Source organism: Gopherus flavomarginatus, chromosome 7 (assembly GCF_025201925.1).
Source record: "Gopherus flavomarginatus isolate rGopFla2 chromosome 7, rGopFla2.mat.asm, whole genome shotgun sequence".
NCBI lineage: Eukaryota > Metazoa > Chordata > Testudines > Testudinidae > Gopherus > Gopherus flavomarginatus.
Window position 1 is genome coordinate 22,525,105 of NC_066623.1, and position 16,565 is coordinate 22,541,669.

At 44.7% G+C, this 16,565-nt stretch overlaps 1 protein-coding gene across 4 annotated transcripts in view; it reads left to right on the forward strand.

Annotated features, from left to right (window-relative positions):
• Positions 1–6,796: 6,796 nt before the first annotated feature.
• Positions 6,797–16,565, forward strand: part of HTR4 (5-hydroxytryptamine receptor 4) — a 236,458-nt gene continuing 226,689 nt past the window's right edge. For all 4 annotated transcript variants that reach the window (XR_007775511.1, XM_050962751.1, XM_050962750.1 and 1 more), the window contains exon 1: positions 6,797–6,898. The gene's annotated coding sequence lies outside the window, so the exon portion shown is untranslated. The remainder of the gene's footprint in view (positions 6,899–16,565) is intronic.

Sequence of the window (16,565 nt, forward strand, 5' to 3'; positions counted from 1 at the left end):
AGAAAAGCTGCCATGAAGTTACATGTATCCGATGTAAAGGTGATACCTGGATAGAGGAGATAATGGGAGCTCTGTCATCCCTTGAAACCTCACATCCACCTAAGTTACTGCACATAAAAGTTATGGAGGGAGAGTTGTTTTTCCTCAGACTCTGATCACCTCACTAGAATCAACACGTCTTTTGAAAATGTTGCACCCAAACACTGAAGGCAAATTGGTTGGGCTGTTTCCCAAAGCGCCACTTCCCCAGAGTAAAACCGCTTTGTGCTACTCTAACCGTCATCACCAACATATGACCATTCACCACCTTGACCACTTGTGCTTTGGACCACTCCACTGCCCTCTTTCTGCAGACTGTGAGCTGTTGGCTGGGAACTGTGCCCTATTTTCTCTTTGGAAAGCACCTAGCATATTGTGTGTGCTCCTGGAATGACAAAGAAATGCTGCTACTACTACTACTACCGCTAAAGTATAGAAAAGAAGATAGTGGTAGCACAGAGACTGTAATGCACCTGAAGGACTGAGCTGGTCCCAAACTAGAATCCTGGGTCTCAACACTCCTGAACTCTGATGGTGTTCAAAATCTGAACCCAGAACTAAATCCACATTTTGCAAATGGCTCATCTCTTTCTATTGGACTAATCCCAAACCCAGCTGAACTCTAACAGCCCTGAATGTTGGAGTATTCAAATTCCAGATCTGGACATTGCAGCTTGGGCCTGGACTCATATGACTGGTCCAAGAACAAACCCTATTCAGAGATAGCCTCCAAACAGTTGCTTTGGAGTGAGAGGGCAAGGAAGTACTAAATCTTAAAATGGATTCAATATTTTAATCTTAGATTGGACTAAAAATGAGGGTGCAATTGTGTTCTAGTCAGGGGAATGGATCTAATAGGTCATATAATCCTATGAAACTTCATATATTCAGCTTTTTTGGGGAGGGAAAGCAACCCCAGTAACCGGACAAAGGAAACTGTGCTGCTTTCAAAGGGACTGTGCTGCACACATAAAACTGACTTGGCTGGCTTGGCTTTTTTATCTCCCTTTCTGATATCTATGATTGAGACCACAGCCAGCAGTCATGCAAAATGTCATCAGAATTACAACCCCAGCAGCAAAGACAGAATTCCATTGAGGACTGATTGTGACTCAGTGTCAATGAATCATATAGAGTTTCTTTAAAACGAGATCCTTGATTTATTATTACAGAGGAAAAAATGCCCCCCTCTACTTTCCCGCTCTGTATAACCCTGCCAAGTTTTTCTTTAAAAAAAAATTGAATTACTATTTTGGCCTCATGTCCATGCTGGACACATTTATAGTCTTGGAGGCGATTTGCATTAAAACAAGGAATGATGCAATACACGAAGAAGCATGACGTCTTAGCATGCAGCACTCCCTGTCCTTAGGATTTGTGAAGCTTCCAAGGTACAAGACTCCTGTGTTCTTTCTCCTATCTGCAGTGGTCTTTCCACCCCACTTTATAGAATGCACTTCAGTATAGCTAACGGTGCTGGGCTCCAATGAACAGTTTTGTAGCAAGGTAGTGCTCAACTTCCACTCTACTCCGATCAATCAGACATCAAGACGTCGATACCCATCGTGATAAGATAAGGTAGGTAAGATCTCATGGGAAACAAGTCTAAGGGAAAAAACAATTGAAGATAGTTGGCAGTTTTTCAGAGACATTATTAAGGGCACAAGAGCCAACTATTGTACTGCGTAGGAAAGATAGGAAGTATGGCAAGAGACCACCCTGGCTTAACCAGGAGATCTTCAATGATCTAAAAATCAAAAAAGAGACCTACAAGAAGTGGAAACTAGGTCAAATTACAAAGGATGAATATAAACAAATAACACAAGTATGTAGGGACAAAATTAGAAAGGCCAAGGCACAAAACGAGATCAAACTAGCTACAAATACATTAGAAGCAAGAGGAAGACTAAGGACAGGGTACGTCCATTACTCAATGAGGTGGGGAAAACAATAACAGAAAATATGGAAATGGCAGAGGTGCTTAATGACTTATTTGTTTCAGTTTTCACCAAGAAAGTTGATAGTGACTGGACAGCTAATATAGTGAATGCCAGTGAAAATGAGGTAGGATCAGAGGCTAAAATAGGGAAAGAACAAGTTAAAAATTACTTAGACAAGTTAGATGTCTTCAAGTCACTGGGGCCTGGTGAAATGCATCCTGGAATACTTGAGGAGCTGACTGAGCAGATATCTGAGCCATTAGCAATTATCTTTGAAAAGTCATGGAAGACAGGAGAGATTCCAGAAGACTGGAAAAGGGCATATATAGTGCCAATCTATAAAAAGGGAAATAAGGACAACCCAGGGAATTACAGACCGGTTAGCTTAACTTCAGTACCCAGAAAGATAATGGAGCAAATAATTAAGCAATCAATTTGCAAACATCTAGAAGATAATAAGGTGATAAGTAACAGTCAGCATGGATTTGTTAAGAACAAATCTTGTCAAACCAACCTGACTGCTTTTTTTGACAGGGTAACAAGCCTTGTGGATGGGGGGAAGTGGTAGATGTGGTATATCTTAACTTTAGTAAAGCTTTTGATACTGTCTCGCATGACTTTCTCAGAAACAAACTAGGGAAAGGCAACCTAGATGGAGTTACCATAAGGTGGGTGAATAATTGGTTGGAAAACCATTCCCAGAGAGTAGTTATCAGTAGTTCACAGTCATGCTGGAAGGGCATAATGAGTGGGGTCCCACAGGGATCAATTCTGGGTCTAATTCTGTTCAATATCTACATCAACAATTTAGATAATGGTATAGAGAGTACATTTATAAAGTTTGCGGATGATACCAAGCTGGGAGGGGTTTCAAGTGCTTTGGAGGATAGGATTATAATTCAAAATTATCTGGGCAACCTGGAGAAATGGTCCGAAGTAAATAGGATGAAATTCAATAAGGACAAATGCAAAGTACTCCTCTTAGGAAGGAACAATCAGTTGCACACATGCAAAATGGGAAATGACTGCCTAGGAAGGAGTACTGTGGAAAGGGATCGGAGGGCCATAGTGGACCACAATCTAAATATGAGTCAATAGTGTAACACTATTGCAAAAAAAGCAAACATCATTCTGGGAAATATTAGCAGGAGTATTGTAAGCAAGAAAAGAGAAACAATTCTTTTTCTCTACTTCACACTGATTAGGCCTCAACTGGAGTATTGTGTCCAGTTCTGGGTTCCACATTTCAGGAAAGATGTGGACAAACTGGATAGAATCCAGAGAAGAGCGACAAAAATGCTTAAAGGTCTAGAAAACATAACCTATGAAGGAAGATTGAAAAAAAATGGGTTTGTTCAGTCTGGAAAAGAGAAGACTGAGAGTGGACATGATAACCGTTTTCAACTACATAAAAGGTTGTTACAAGAAGAAGGGAGAAAAATTGTTCTCCTTAACCTCTGAGGATAGCATAAGAAGCAATGGGCTTAAATTGCAGCAAAGGAGGTTTAGGTTGGACATTAGGAAAAACTTCCTAACTGTCAGGGTGGTTAAGCGCTGGAATAAATTGCCTAGGAAGGTTGTGGAATCTCCATCATTGGGTCTGAATTAGACCCAAAATTTCTGGATTAAAACCCGGGGGTTCAGGATTTCAGAATGTATTTCCCTTTATCTTTCTGTTCTTCTTTCCTATTCTCTTATTTTTGAAAATAAATCAATAAAATATAAATAAAAAAGTGTATTTCCCTAACAATATCCAGGGACCAAGAGAGTGGATCAGAGCTTTCAGAGTATTTTGCTGTGATGCAACAAAGCTGTGTTTGCTAGGGATTTTCTTTAATGTAGTTCCAACTCCCTATTTCATCAATCCCCAGTCATCAATTTAGTGTGATGGATTAGGGTGAAAGAGGACAGGATCTCATGTACCACAATGTTGATTGCAGTATCAGAACATAGGCAGATAGAAGTGATTTTGATTTATGCTACAGTAGAAAGTTATGAACACCAGAGTGACGAACTGACCAGTCAACCTCACACCTCATTTGGAACTGGAAATATGCAATCAGGCAGCAGCAGAAGAAAGAAAGAAAGAAAGAAGCAAATACAGTACAGTACATTGTGTTAAATGTAAATTACTAAAAAAAGAAAAGGGAACGCAGCATTTTTCTTCTGCATAGTGAAGTTTCAAGCTGTATTAAGTCAATGTTCAGTTGTGAACTTTTGAAAGAACATCCATAAGGTTTTGTTCTGAGATACGAACATTTCAGAGTTATGAGCAACCTCCATTCCCGAGGTGTTTGTAACTCTGCAGTTCTACTGTATATGTGTTTCTGATCCAGCAAAGCATATGCTTAACTTCAAGCATGTGAGTAAATCCATTGACTTCAACAGCACTACTCATGCTACAGTTAAGTCGGCGTTTAAATATGTTGCCGGATTGGGACCTATACGCTCTGAGGTTTATCATTTTATTTTGTCAGACTTACACTTACGCACAATAGTGCCATGGTAGTTGTTGCTGATATTGTCTCTGAATAATTGTGATAGCAGGAAGGCTGCTGCTATCAGGACTGTCAGACAGTATGCCATGGAAGTATCTACTCCATTGGAGGAGGAGATCACAGTGAGTGGGGTGTGTGTTGAGGTGGAGTGTGTGTGTGCAGGTACAGCAGTATCATGTTCTATCAGTAGGAGCTAAAACCACGAGACTGAGGCAAAGAGAAGTGGGTTTAATATTAATAACAAAAGCTATGATCACAAGCGGCACTGAAAGCTCCCAGTACTGGGAAGATACTAAATGAAATCTCTGTTGAGAATTCATTAAAATTAACCTTCAACTTTGGGATGGCTCCTCTCAGGCCGGTATAGACCAATGGATACAGCCTGTGCCGTAGGACCAAAGTTTGTGGTTAGAGACGGCATTTCTTCCTGGATCCAACCCTGCCAATAGTTTTCTTAATGCATAATATACTATTAATTATTATTCTTAATCTTGCATTTCATTACTAAAGAGATGAACATCTAATAAATGTATGTAATGAACAAAAATAAACTGTATGGTGGCCTTGTGTGTCAGATTTTGTGCAACTAGGTTGTTAGAGCTGGTGGAGAAAGCTGACAAATTTTCACAGACTATTGTTGAAAGTTTTCCATCCAAATCTCAATCACTCTATGAATGGCTTGGAAAAGGGAAAGGCTGAAATATTGAAAAAAATGAGGGTTTTCTGTGAAAGATGTTTGTTGTATTTTTGAAAAAGTTCAACCACCATTATGTGCTGTAATGTAGTAGACAGCCTTTCTCATAAACACAGGCACCTTTATAGGCTGTCCATTTTCCCATACTGAGATGCCTAAATTTGCATTTTGGTGTAAATAGCCCTTTTATGCCCCAACCTAAGGCCACACTGAGCATTCAGAAGAAAGACTGGAACACCCTTTTATAGTGTGGGCCTACTCTGAAGAATGCATGTGTTAAAATGGCACCTTTTTTTTACTCTAATCCTGCAATAGCATCCACCTGAACTCAATTAAGCAACTTGTGGGGTTGATTTCACAGCAGGCCCTGGGACTTACACAATGAGAGCAGGTCTGTCGAGTATCAGAGTCCTATCTGCTGACATTCATAGTAAAAACTAGTTGATTCTGCCCTAAGGGCCAATACAAAGATAGAGTGGGCTTTGGATTCTGATCCATCTTGTGCATGATCAACAGTAGGGGTTACTAAATTCCAGGCAGTCACAGCTGGATAAGCCTGTTAGTGGAAATGTGATTGCACAGATTTCACTTAGGGTGTAATCTGAAGACCATATAGTTACACAGAGGTAGCTGTGGCTCTAATATGTCCTGGAGAGCTGGAGATACTGGTGATGCTAAGATAGGTGGAAAGACTGCAGCTTAATACACAGACCCAGGCTGGGTCTGCAGGGCCGGCATTAGAGAACACATCATTTCCTTGGCAAACAGAGCAGATTTGGTCAGAAAACCACTGAGATAGTGAACAGGAGCCTGAGGGTCATATTTTTCCAGCCAGGTCAGAGAAGAACAGCACTTACAGCTCTCCTGTTTGAAAGCTGCACTCCCCGTTATGGATGCGCTCAGAGGGCAGCCCTCCCTGGGATCCTGATCTGGGATTGTGAAGACACTCTGGTTTAGGGTGCTCACATCTGGGTTTTGGCTCAACCCCATATTTAAATGAGTATTTTCAAAATTCAGAGCAGAATTTAGATTCAAGTTCCCAACACCCCGAAGATGCTGATGCAGGAGCCTGTGGAGCCGGAGGCCCGCGTTTCAGCAGGCCATGGAGCTAGGTCGATGTATGGCAGGGACATCAGCTGAAGATCTAGCCCCGGCTTAGGGCGATTTGGCTACACCGTGTCCGTCTGTCTATCTTCCTCCCTAGTACAGAAACGCCAGGCACATCCTCCAAAGGAAGGAGAGCCGGGACGCAAGTGCCAAGCTGCCTGCAGGACGCTGCGGGCAGGCAGGGACTCCCCCCGGACAGTGACCCGGTAGGGTGACGGCTGAGCAGAGCTGACACTCTCCGGACACGCAGAGGGAGGGTCCCGGCTGAGTGCGCGATCCCCGCACCGCACCACCACTGCCCGCCCGCTCCTCCCTGGCTCTGCCGGCGGGCGCGGCGGGGAGGCAGCGGGCCGGCGCTGATTGGCCGCGCCGCGGGTGCCTGGGTTTGAAAGGCGGCACCGGAGCCGCCAGGACTTAGTCTCAGGCGGCGGAGGAGCTGCTCGTGGCGGGCCGGGAGCGGGGCCAGCGGGCAGCGAGAGGCGCCTGCCCGAGGAGAGCGGCGGAGGGGAGCGGGCTCTGGGACCGGCCCCCGGAGAAGCAGCCAGCCGACGGGAGGATGCGGACGGCCTCGTAGGGAGCGGGGCCATGCCCCGGGGGGCCAGGCTGCGCACACGGCAATGGTAAGGCGCCGCTGCGCTGCCCTGGCCGGGGTGCACCCCCTTCCCGCAGCGATCCCTCCGGGGGCCCTGAGGGAGCGCCCGGCCCGCGGAGACCCGCCCCCCGGGGTGCGCGAAGGGCCGTCGGGGCAGGGGTGGGGGCGGAGCGGCTCCGGAGGCAGCGGCGGAGTCTGTTCGGGGCACTTGCTCCGAATTAGCCTTGGGGTGACAGGTCTGTGGCGGTGCGGCGGACAGGAGCTCTCCCACGGGGGCAGACTTTGAACTTCGTCACCTGCCGTGTCAGCTCCGCGTCCCTTTCACACTGGGGAGGGCAGCTCCGGGCAGGGCGCAGAGCCCGTGCGCTCCTGGAGCATTTCCACCTCCAAGAGTTGCGACAAGACAACTCCACTTTGTAGCTCCGGTTCCGAACCACGAGCGCATCCCCCGATTGACTCACTGCAGGAGGATACAATACAGAGAAATAACGACCGAGGGAGAGAGCGACGAAGCACAAGCCAGGCGATGTTTTCAGCCGGCGTTTGAGGGCAGGGCTAGGGTCGATGAAGCGGAGAACTAGGGGAAGGCCAGGGCTGTAGAGGAGACGGCTCTGGCACCAATAGTGACCAGACTGTGCGGAGAAGTGGCCCGTTCTAGTTGGACGGAGACTAGGGAGATGACCGTGCAGGAGACTGGCTGGTGCAAGCCCCGGGAAAAGGGCTAATCAGCAGTGACACTGGAGTTGGAGAGAAGGTGTCTCCCTCTTTCTTGCGCTCCGGCTTCTATTCTTATTTGAGCCTAACGTTGCAGAGTTGGTGCATCGCTTTGCTTTCGGAGGCTGCGAAGCCCTAAACGCAGGTTGATTTCCTTGCCGCTGAAGCAGGAGGTGTAGCAGAGCCGTGAGGAAGGGCGCTGTCATTGATCAGAATGCCATAGGCCTCTAAGGGCTCTCCGTTGTTCCTGGCTTTAAAATACCTGTATCGCCTCCGTAAATGCACTTTGTCAAAGACTGGTTAACAGTTAACTCACTGCAACATATTGCCCTCTCTGCCCAAAACACCCCAGAGGGGACAAGTACTTTTAGACTGAGGGGCTCAGGGGAATACTGAACAACCATGTTATCAATCTCTGATTACCTGCTAGAGACCACCGCATGTTACCTGGGCAAGTTTATTATTTTGAGGTTACAACGGCAAATCACCACGTGTTTGGAAGATAATTACTAGCAGTATGCAACTTCAAAATCTAGACTTTGTATATTAGTGTAATTCTTAAATCTCTAAGTGTCATGGGCCAAATGTATCTGCCAGGTAAACCCAATGAAGTCAGTGGTGTTACACCAAGAAAGAATTGATCTGATCTCATTGGTCAAGGTTTATAGAATTGCACATGTAAGAACCTATGTACATAATTTGCTTGTAAAATTACAGTTGTAGTGATTGTACATGCATAGGGAAAACTGTCTAACTAGTGACTGTCTGTGCAAATACCTACAACTACACGTGCAAAGTTAGTGTCTAATTTTGGGCACAAACGCCTACAAATCCAGTCTATCGCTTATATGGTGCCAGAAGACTTACTTAAATAACAAAGCAGTAGAAGGTGGAAAGTACAACTTTATATGGCATGTACTACTTGATGGAAGGAGATCTCTCTAGTCATCATTTTGTACTACCTTCGATCACCATAGTGTCCATGTGCCTCCCAGGTTATAGCAATTGTTATAGCAAGCTCCCTTTGTACCCTTGACTTGATGTCACTGAATGTGTCTACGCTAATATTCTTCTCAGTCAGCAGGAATTGTTAGTAATGATCCATCTGAAGGAGTGAGGCACTTATGACTGTCTGCCAACTGGCGGCAGAGGCAAAGAATAGGGATGGTGTATCAAGGAGTGTGTGCAGAGAAAGAGGGGTTTGCTGGGCTCTGCTGGAGTTGGTAACCTTCATTTAAATAGATTTCTATTAGAATTGCTGTAGTTTGCTGGAAGGATCAATGTTTTTTGGGGAGTAATGGTGCTATTGCAATTAAAACAGCTTTCTGCTTTGACAGTCACATCCACAGAGAAGGGCCTTCCATGGCGTGTGGATGTGATCAGGCAAACCTGTGCTCATAGCAAATTCCTGTGATGGAAGGAAGGGTTTAGTACACTCCTCCTAGTTAGACTCCACATCACAAAGGACCTGAACTAACTCCATGTGAGAGTCTTTCCATTCACTCCAGTGGGCTTTCGATCCTGTCCTAAGAGCATGGCCACTTCATGGATCTGACTCTGGGGAAGAGAGAGTGACTGTCTCCTTCCTTGGATGTTGTCTTTGTGAGAGAGACTGAATAACTGGCGCATGAGCCCCTTCTGGAGAGCAGCTTGAGAGCATTTGAGTTTGAACTGGCAGTTTTCTTTAACCACAGAGGCATCTTCCATGGCTCCAAAACAAACTTACCCCATGGAAACTTCATAAACTCCTGTGGAATTAAAATTTGCAGCTGCAGTTGTTTTCTGCTAGTTGCACTGATGCAGCCGATAAGCCCTAGTTTATCTGGTCTGAGCACCGAAATGAAGCAATGGCAGCTGGCTTGGGTTGGCTCTGAGCATGTGATGTCATTATGACTTAATTTCTCTCCCTTTATGGAAGGGAGTGGACAAAGCTTTGTGACTATCTTGCGTTTAATGAGGGGACAAGGAAAGATTTAATTACTCAATCACTCTGGCAGCTGACTGCTATTGCTGGGGATAGGGGAGGCTGTGCAGTGGCTTTGATAAAGGTTACTAGGTTTTATTGTTTCTGAATGATGACTCTGTTCCCAAATACACTCCAAGGAACTGGCTGCAGTCTGAGATTCAGTCTCTAATGAAGGTAGCCTTGCATTCTGCATAAGGCTGTGAAGTATCCAAGAACTGAAGAGTACACATTGTACAGCACCTAAAGCCCACAAACAGGCTTGGCTGCTGCATCTCTTCTCAGCTTTAAAAGCTGAAAGGACCACTGATCAAATTTCCCTGTAGCATTTCCTCCAGGAGGGGGAACTCATGCCATCCTCAGCAGTTAGCACTATATCCTTTGTCTCATAGAAAAATGTGCATACACTATGCCTGTTAGTTGGTTTTTAACTAATGATTTATCTTGCCAATTTCCTTTAAATAGTTGATTACTAGGGACAGATCTGTCTCTGATCATCATGGTTTTGTAAACAAAGACTTATCAGTGAACCACTATCTTCTCACTTTTTATCTCTTGCTCGTTTATTCAAAATACCCTAGGACAGGGATTAGCAACCTTTCAGCAGTGGTGTGCCAAAATTTCATGTATACACTCTAATTTAAGGCTTTGCTTGCTGGTAATACATGTTAATGTGTTTTTTTTTTTTTTTAGAAGGTCTCTCTAAGTCTCTAATATATAACCAAACTACTGCTATATGTAAAGTAAACAAGGTTTTCAAAATGTTTCAGAAGCTTTATTTAAAATTAAATTAAATGCAGATCTTATTAGTTTAGTGTGATCCTTGCCATTGCTTTTCCTTGCTAAGTTTTTCAATGTCTGGTGGCACGTATTCAAATACTTTAAGCTGCACACAGGGTTCTGAGTGATCAGTTGTTACCTGCTGGAATCCCAGATCGGCAGCTGAGGTGAGTGGAGCTGGCAGCTGGTAGGGCTAAGCAGGGTCGGAGGCCTGACCCTGTCTGGCAGGGAGGCTGTGCTGAAGCAAGGTGAGTGGGGCTGCAGGGGACCCTGGCTGGCAAGGGGCCAGCAGTTGGAACCCAAGAGCGGCGGGCTGAGCAGGGCAGCCTGCCCAGCTTTGGGGTTTCGGTGATGGCCTGAGTGTCTTCACCAACCCCCACTCTGGGGTCTCAGCTGCTGGCTTCTGCCAGTCAGTGTCTTAGCCCACTGCCAGCCTGGAGTTCCTTCACCCAGGCCAGCAGCGGGCACTGAGTGAGACCAGTGGCAGGACCCCGGCTGGCAAGGGGCCAGCAGTGGGAACCCCAGAGTGGTGGTTGGTTGACCAGCTCTGCCCACCCTGCATGCCATCAAAAATTGGCTCACATGCCACCTTTGGCACGCCTGCCGTAGGTTGCCGACCCCTGCCCTAGGAAGTCTCCGGACAGTGCACTATGCTGATTCTATTCCTGTATCCATTGCCCTGGTGTGGTGCTGGTGTCGTGTATGCCCTGCCCCACATACACACATTATGGTCTACATCCACCTGTCACCACTTGTCCCTATTTGGGATCTCATGTGCTACCCTTATTCATGTCCTGCACTCCATGAGTTGTCCCTTGGAAATCTACAGGACAGCTTGCAGAGTCAGGTACTAACCAACATGAATAAAAGTGACAGAAGCAACACCCTTGATTTTAAGCTCTTTGGGGCAGAGATGGTCCTTTATCTGTACATAGCCCAGTAAAGAGGGGTCACTTGGTTAAACCAATAAATTTAAAACAAAGTTTAAACTTCTTCCTATGACTCATCATAAGCCTGTGGAACTCAGTGGCACAAAGTGTTATTGAGCAAAGACCTTAGTAGGATTCAAGGAGCCAGATCCACAGCTGGTGTAAATCTGCATAACTTCAATCCACTTTAATGGAAGTGTGCTAATTTAAACCAGTGGAACATCTGGCCCGAAGAGTTTAGTAATGATTTATATGAATAATACCTCCCAGCAATTGTAATCCTAGCTAGTTTAATCTACCATACCTACTACCTTCCTTTGGGTTAGGAAGAAGCTTCTTAGACTACTCCATAATTCTCCACTTCAGATTTTCTTGCACCTCCCTCTGAAGCATCTGGTACAGGCCATTGTTAGATAGGGTAGTAGATTAAAGGTATCATAGTATGAGCCACTGTGACAATACTTAAATTCCTTTGTTCAGCTCTTTAGGTAATGTCTCAAACTTAAAACAAATCTGGTCTCAGAGGTCCCCAGATTCCAAGGAACATGGCTCTAGGAAATTGTGCTGTATATTGAAATTAAACAGACAGATGCCTATTTAGAAACCTTATTTTGGATTGTCACTATTGCTGGAAAAAGCCTTGCTTAGAAAGGCAGTGGGACAAGAATTAGGAGAAATGGAAATATGCCCTCCATTAGACAATAACTATCAAAAGATAGAGCAATTATATTTTAACTCACACCCTTTCTTTGCCTCTGCTCTGCTCTCATCTAGCTGATGCCCTCTCCTTTATGGCTTGTGTAGGAAAATAACATACATGGTGGTGGTAGTAATTTTTGAGTTGGATTATTGCAAGAAGTGGATTCTAAAAGGTAGGAAGGTGTCCAGTTAATTGGATTGTGACCTATCAACTGCAACTGCTACTATTCCATATAATCTCTTACACATTTAGAACCAAAGTCGCAGCTGGTGTAAATTAGTATCTCTCTGTTAGGGTTAGGTTTAGACCCATATGCTCAATGGAAGTCAATGGGACTTGTGGCAATATCCTGTCTGATACATTTTCATGCTAAAAATAAATACTGTAATGGTCTCTATTTCCCCCTCCCCTTTGTCTCATTGTTAGTCTCTGTTCCCTGGGGTGCACTTTAATCTCATGACACCTTCCACTGCAAATGCCTTGGTCCTCTACATTCCACAAGTGTTTGCATCATGAGGTGCAGTCTGATGTAGGTTACCTCCCCAGGAGGTAGAGAAGGGACAGTCAGTAGTTTGGCTAAAATTAAACTGACTCCCATATTTTTTTGAAGCAGCTGACTTTAATCTGGTCACATTGTGTAATTTCATTAAACTTATTATTTTAACAAATATCATTTGGGGTGGGGGGAGGGGCAGTGAAGCCAAATGAATAATAGTGGCTGCAGACACATGGGTTACACTAGGAGACAAATCCAGCAGTGTACAGTGGAAAGCAAATTACTTTGAGGAAAAGACAAATTGAACTTTGCCAGCTTTATGTAATTAGGGAAACAATTACAGAAAATAGCAGGAGGTGCAATCAGCAAGTAGCAGTGATGGAGGCTGGGTGCAGGGTGACAGCTGTTCTCTAGGGATGAAAGTGCCCCAATGCAGAGGGGGTACCATGAAGCAGATGCACCACTGCAGCCCCACTCATGCCCTATTTTGAAGGCTTTTGGGGTGGAGCAAAATGGCAATTGGCCTTGTGCTGGTTCCCTGCTCAGGAATGACTTCCCCCTTGTATCCCTGCTGCAGTCTGACTCAGAAATACTTATTTTTAATTACTTTTATGAATCTTTCCAGTTTAAAATGTTTTCTTTTGTGCAGCATGGGCTGGATTCAAAGCCGGTTCACTGGTGACAATGGGAGTCTTTCTAATGATTTTTTTCATATGCTGTGGATCAGGCCCTGTATTTCACAGGGCTTATACATGTTCTGTGCTCAGCATTCTGCTGGTATATCTACACACACTTTCTCACTCCACCCCACTCTGCTGTACCCCTCATCATATGGCCTGACTTTCAGAGGTGCTCCACACCCACAGCTCCAACTCAAGTTAATCAGAGCTGCTTGGGCTCAGCAGCTCTGAAAATCACACCTGGACTGTCAGGCTTGTACACCTATCCTCCCATTCCCACATCCACTGTGACTCCCTATCCTCTCCCTTGCACACCTCTGACTTGGTGACCTATGGTGATCTTTGGTAGGGTGCAAGAGATGTCCAGCCAAAAAAAAACAGGGCAAAGCTGCAGTCACAGCCAGCAAGACTAGAGTGCAGACCCGCTAGTGCTCAAGGTTAATGCTGCAGCAACATGATTCACAGCAGCAAGTGCTGGATCAGTTATCTTGCAAAGAATTCATCCAAGCTTCGAGTAAGCAATGCAAAGACAGCATGGGTCAATAAAAAGGCATTTGCTCATTCCAGCTGCTCTAACTCAGTTTGCTCAGAGTCACATCACCGTGGAGAAGCTCATTATTTTCTTAATTTTTTTCTTCTCAGTTTGAGATGGTAAAGAGAAGTCCTGCACTTATTACAGTTCCCATAGAGACAGATCTGATGCTGCACTTTGAAGAGGGGCTGGGCAGGCAGCTGGCATTTTTGTCTCCGCTAGCAGTCCCCACTGTCTGGGTGGATCCCACTGCCTGGCTCTACACCATCAGTTATCTCAGCAGTCTGTTGCTTCATCGGCTAAGTAGGTTCCCTTAAAGCCAACTAGCAAACTGTAGGGACTTTGCTGATAATAAGGAAAAGATCCTGTACCTGTGCCTTGCCCAAAGTTGATGTGAGAAAATTCCCACCTCTTTAAGGTGCTACACACTAATTTAAATGTAGTCTGGTGCCAGGAGCACAGAACACCAATATTGCACATTGGAAGAGTCAAAGAATGTCTGCTACCCCCCCGCCCCCAAAAGTGTGTAATTCAGGTTAGCTAACTCTGCTTAAAATAGCTGTGAAGACTCAGCACCTCCACTTTTAATTCAGATTAGCAGCTTGAGTTCAACCACAGTCCTCTCTCTAGGCTTTAACAGAGTAGAGGTAGGCAGTGAATCAGAACTCCTGGCTCTGCCACTGACTTCTGCTGCCTTTGGCAAGTCCTGTCATCTTCTTCTATTGGCATAATACGGACTTAACTCCTTCACAGGGTTATTGTGAGAATTATTACATCACGTTACCTCTGAATTTAGCCAGTAAACTCTAGAAGACTTATCAGATTATAACACTTATGTCCATAAAATGTGACTTGGACAAATTTTGACCTTGTCCCTTTAAATGTCAAATCAGCCACTCTAGCAGTGTAGGCATTAATAAAGGTCCTACTGATTCTCCCTCAAATGAATACATAAAGCACCTTGCAGAGATGAGTTATGATTTCCTGGTGGCCTGCTCTGGGATCCTCATCTGAGTAGTCCTCCCTCATGACAGGAATGCATAGTTTGGTGGGACTCGTTGGCTGGGCAAGCACGTACAGGATTGGGCCCTAGGTCTGTAATTCAGCAGCAGAAGGGGATCCAGTTTTATTTCATACAAGTCTCTCACTTTTAGAAAGTTTGCAGAGTAAATACTTACTGAAATCTGCTGAAACACAGGCCCACTTTATTGCTGCGCTGGTTACAGCAGTCATTGTTTCCATCATAAAATTTTCTTTAGGGGTGAAAGGTTTGAAAAGCACCTGATATCAGTGAAATCAGGTGAAGTGGCAGAATGTTTCGTTTCTTGTGTGCATTTTGCAAAATGTTACTTGAAACTCATCCCCCTCTGCCCTTCGAAAGGGTTTAAATAATTCAGGGCTGGACTCCAGGCTTAGCAAAGGCCCGGGAAGCCAAAATGAGATGTCTGCTGTGACAAGCTGCAAAATGTACATTCTGCTGAAATTCTTTGTATTCTAGTCTTGATGCATGAAACGTGTTTGTCTTTAACAGGGGTTCTAGGCCTCTTCCATACTGTGATACCATCTCGTAAGAGAGGTTTGGCCAACCTCTCCTATGTTTTGTGCCCTGCTTCCCAGCATTCCCGTGAAGAAAGGGGAAATGGTTACAATCCCTTTGGAACCTGATTGTGAGAACACATAGCTTGTAGAGTTTCACCAAAATCTTCCTTGTTCTAATGCACTCTGGTTCCCAGATAAACCATCCCATTGGTAGTAGATACCTTTTGTGCTATATGCAATGATGGCTAGATGCTCGGCTAATGTAATTTGGCTTACTGCCATGCTGATTTATGCTAGGTGGGAATATGGCCCAGTCTCTTTAGAAAAGGAATGAAAATTTGATCCAAAGAGGGTTTCCACCTTTTTTGGTGGGTAACTATTGCTCAGAAAATAGATTCCATAGAACATAGATTCATAGGGTGAAGCCCATGGCCCCACTTAAGTCAATGGGAGTTCTACCATTGACTTCAGATCCAGAATTTCATCCAGAGATCATAAAGTCATAGACTATAGAGATCATCTGGTTTGGCTTCCTGCATAAGACACAGGCTATAGAAGCTGAAAAATCTGCAAGAAAAAGACACAAGAAAAATTTAAAGTGGCTGAGGATTTGGATATAAAATGGCACCAGTGATTCATTTTAAATCAAGGGAGAAGGTGAATAAAAGACAGAAATCAGTATTTGAAGAAGGAAATTGTTTCCTTTTAATAATAAACCCAGTTTGAAAGTGTAATTCACTGTGAGAATTTCCAGACAGCACATGTAAAAGTGTCTGGAAAGAGAGAATAAAAAGCAACAACTTCAGGCAGTGGTTAGACCTCCCCGACTTCATCCCCTGGCACTACACTTCACTTTAGACATTTCCTTGGAGCTTTGCTTTGTGGCCAGGACTAGCATTTTTATTAGGTTTTGTGCAATGTTAAACTAAGCATTTTTAAGAAGATAAATGAGCCCAGCTATATTGCATGAGCACAGAATCTGGCACCCTTCCTCATGTCAAGTGATACCTTACACCTCTAGCAGTCCCACTGAAATCAGCAGGATGACTCAGTAAGGTGCTACTAGCTGGAGTAAAGGTATCTGAAGCAGGCCCATGGAGATTAGCAAAGCAAAAGATGGGACATTTTAGCCACCCAATGTCCCATTTGCTGGTGTGATGTGCTGGGGGACATCCAGCACAGATGGAATACCTCAAAATTCTGATACCACCAAGGACAAATGCTCATCTTCAGAAATGTTTGCAGCATATGGGGCATCTCACAAATGCCTGCCCAGGGGTAGGAGTAGCTGCTCCTGGGGGGGTCTTCACATGCCTTGCGGGAGCCTGAAAGATCGTTTTGCTCCTCTTGGCTCCAAAGGCC